This window comes from Kryptolebias marmoratus, linkage group LG8 (genome assembly GCF_001649575.2).
Source record: "Kryptolebias marmoratus isolate JLee-2015 linkage group LG8, ASM164957v2, whole genome shotgun sequence".
Taxonomy (NCBI): Eukaryota; Metazoa; Chordata; class Actinopteri; order Cyprinodontiformes; family Rivulidae; genus Kryptolebias; species Kryptolebias marmoratus.
The window spans coordinates 27,709,323-27,712,797 of NC_051437.1; the positions used below are offsets into that span (position 1 = coordinate 27,709,323).

The 3,475-nt window shown below is 44.1% G+C and overlaps 1 protein-coding gene and 1 pseudogene across 1 annotated transcript in view; one reads left to right on the plus strand and one right to left on the minus strand.

The window, feature by feature from the left end:
• The window catches only part of slco4a1 (solute carrier organic anion transporter family, member 4A1), a 27,716-nt gene extending 27,247 nt beyond the window's left edge, over window positions 1–469 (minus strand). Inside the window, exon 1 of the mRNA XM_017433485.3 lies at window positions 50–469. The gene's annotated coding sequence lies outside the window, so the exon portion shown is untranslated. The remainder of the gene's footprint in view (window positions 1–49) is intronic.
• A 1,689-nt stretch (window positions 470–2,158) lies between these two features.
• LOC108246101 lies at window positions 2,159–3,363 on the plus strand (annotated as a pseudogene).
• Window positions 3,364–3,475: the final 112 nt, after the last annotated feature.

Genomic DNA, 3,475 nt, shown 5'->3' on the forward strand with positions numbered 1-3,475 from the left:
CCCCCCCTTCCCCCTCAAACATCAGCAACATGAAGCTAAATCCACTTACCCCGGGATGGAGGCTGATCGGAGCGCTGCGCCCGGCTGTCCTGGTGCGTTCAGGGACGGGGGAACAGCTGGATCTGCCGCTCAGCCGCTCAGCGCCTGCTTCATGAAAGGAGCGGTTGTAGCCGCTTTGTATGGAGGCTGATGTTCAACCCGTGTGGCGCTATCAGCTCTGGACCAATGGCTGCTCAGATCAGGAGCTGAAGCAGCGAAGTTAAAACTGTGACCGCCTGCCTGCCTGCAGACGGATTTAAATATGAGTCAAATAAGAAGGAGAACAGTGGGAAATAATGATAAGATATGAGATAATATATGTGACTGTAACGCTCTGCATGTACGCTCAAAAAGAACCAAAACAAGATTATTTTATTTACTTACACACACTGACTAATTTGGTTGTTTCCTTCTGTTAAAGAAGAATAAAAAGAAAACCAAAGGGCACTGAAAAGCTTTAAACTGGCAAAGGTTTTAAAAAGGAAAATACTAAAAATCAACTAATTAAAATCAGATGTTGCGTCAGAATTTTGGTTTAACAGAATTTTTTTTAAATAACAAATTATCTTGGCCTTTCTGGTACCCAAAACTTAATATATCTGTTGCAATCAGGTGATTTCTGTAACTCCGAGACTTCTGCACCTGTCCTCAGGTGTCCTCAGGTGTCCTCAGGTGTCCACAGGTGTCCTGGTTCTGAAGGCTTCCTTCTCCAGATGTTTCAGCTCCTTCCACAGATGTTCAGCAAGATTTAGATCAGGGCTCAGAAGGCCTCTTCAGAACGGTCCAGTGTTTGGTTCTGACCCGTTCTTGGTGGTTTTGGGTCTTTAGCCTGTTGGACCCATGAGCTGAGACTGAGACCGAGCTTTCTGACTCTGAGCAGCACATCTGGCTCCAGGAAGCCTCGATAGTCTTCAGGTTTCATTGGACCCTGAACAGATCCAGGACCAGAACAGAACCGAGCCTCCTCCGTGTCCCCCTGTAGGTTCAGGGTTCTGGTCTGGTTCATGTTTGGGTCTGTGGACACAGAGCTGAGGGGACTTGTTGACAAAAAGCTCCAGTTTTGTCTCGTCTGTCCAAAGGACATTGTCCCAGAAGCTTTGTGTCTTCTCAGTCTGTCCTCCTCGGTCGTCTTCCATTAGGTCCACTTTGTCTCAAACAGACTGATGGTGCGATCTGTCACTGATGACCTTTGACCTTAGCGTCAGGTCGAAGAAGTGGCCAGTGTGCAATCAGATACAAAAATAAAAACAATATCTTTGCTGTAGATTATGCTGTAGAGCACACATGTCAAACTCAAGGCCCGCGGGCCAGATCTGGCCCTCTGTAACATTTCATCCGGCCCTCTAGTCTGGTTCAGATCGAGTCTCTGATTCTTATTTTGCTTAAAAAACTGAGCCTAATTAGTGAAGTTTTCTCTAACAGTGACTTAGAAAACAACAATATATAGTTTTAATTTCTGTATGATCAGGATTTTGTCTGTTTTAATGTTAAAAACTTCATTTAAAAGCTGAGTGAGGCGTAAGAAATGACAGCTAATGATGAGCTTTTTGAAGTTTGAGCTATTTGTCTGTGTTCATTAAAGTCTGTTTGCTCTAAATTCTGTATAATCTGTAACTGGGAAAAGGTAACTGATATTTCTATATGAATGATTTGACATAATACATCTAAAACCAATTAATTTATGTAATTTTTAATAAATATTGATCATTATTGGCCCTCAGCAAGGACCAAATTTTTAATTTTGACCCCCCTGCTGTAGAGCCTGATAGCAGCTCGAGCATCTCATCATTCCTGTAATGCTTCAGCGTCGGCTCATCCCGTTCTGTTTGCAGCACGAAGGGAGAGTCCAAACCTGCGAGATCTGCTGTTTCCGAACCGCTCAGGGGGCAGCAGTTAAACCTACCGAGTCTTTCTTGTGCGAACATGTCACGATTTCCTGGGACTCAGCAGGAGGAGAACGAGAACGAGACGCCAAATGTTGTGTATTAAACACACTTTTCATGGTTGCTGAAGCGAAAACTGGCTCTTCTGCTCTTTTACCACTAGGTGGTGATATTGTGCAACAGTTGACATTACTAAAGAGGTAAAAAAATAAATAAATAACTGAACGGAAACCCACAGAGTCACAGTCAAAGATCAGACAGACAGCAGAGGTAGCAGATTTCCTGTAAACAGCCGGAAAGTGCTGAGAAGATCGAAGCGAACCATGACTTCTTCTTCATCTGAAGACCTGACGTGTTCCATCTGTCTGACTCTATTTGACGACCCGGTAATCATCTGTTGTGGACACTCTTTCTGCAGGAAATGCATCACACTTTCTTTGAGTTCACAGCGTCAGTGTCCACAATGCAGAGCAGCTGTTCCGAGAGGCGGGAGGCCTTTCATAACCAATCATATCCTGAAAAACGTTTCTGAAAAAGCAAAAGAATCCGGGAGGGAATCTGGAAATGTCAAGGAGGTGTGCTTTTATTATTTTTGAACACACGTGCAGCATGTACGAGTGATTGCTCCTGTAATATATTTTTTGTGTTATTGTTTTTTTAAAGGCTGTTGGGTGGTTCTGCCCGGAACACGAAGAAAAGCTGAAGTTGTTCTTCGTCACAGATCGGCAGCTGACATGTTTTATATGCCGAGATGCTGAGAAGCATAAAGCACACCAGTTTAAGCCAATCAAAGAGGCAGCTGCAGCTCAGGAAAGAGTTCGAGACGTTTGTGCAAGATATTTCCAAAGATAACCTCGCAATAGAAAAAAACGCCAACGCACAAAGAGGAGAAATAACCAAAACCAAAGAGAAGTGTGAGAAGCTGACGAGCCAGCTGAGCAGTGGGTTTGAGGCGCTGCAGCACTTCCTGAGGAGGAGAGAAGATGAGCTGAAGAATGAGCTGAAACACAAAGAGAAAGACGAGCTCGAGAAGATGAGCCGAAGCTTGGCTGCTCTGGAAACGGCTTCGTCAGAAGGCAAAGAGCTGGACGAGAAGGTGAAATCGATTCTGCAGGTCGACGACCCCGAGCGGTTTGTGAAGATCTGCACCGAGAACAAGACTCTGATGACAACAGTGCGCTCGTTCAAGGCAACGGATCTCCAAACGCTGCAGTCTTCTCTCACCTTGGGACCTTACCATAGTCACCTGCGGTTCTTCGTGTGGAAGGAGATGCTTCAGGTAATCCAGAGTCGAGCAGGGGAGCTCTCGTTCACGAGCAACGATTTAACCGTTTCTGCCAGTGGGCGAAGTTTACTGCCTGCCTGCCAGAAATGCAAAGATGCTCAAGATAAACTACACCAATACAGGTGCTGGTCATAAAATTAGAATATCATGAAAAAGTAGATTGATTTCAGTAATTCCATTTAAAAAGTGAAACTTGTATATTATATTCATACATTACATACAAACTCATATATTTCAAATGTTTATTTCGTTTAATTTTGATGATTAC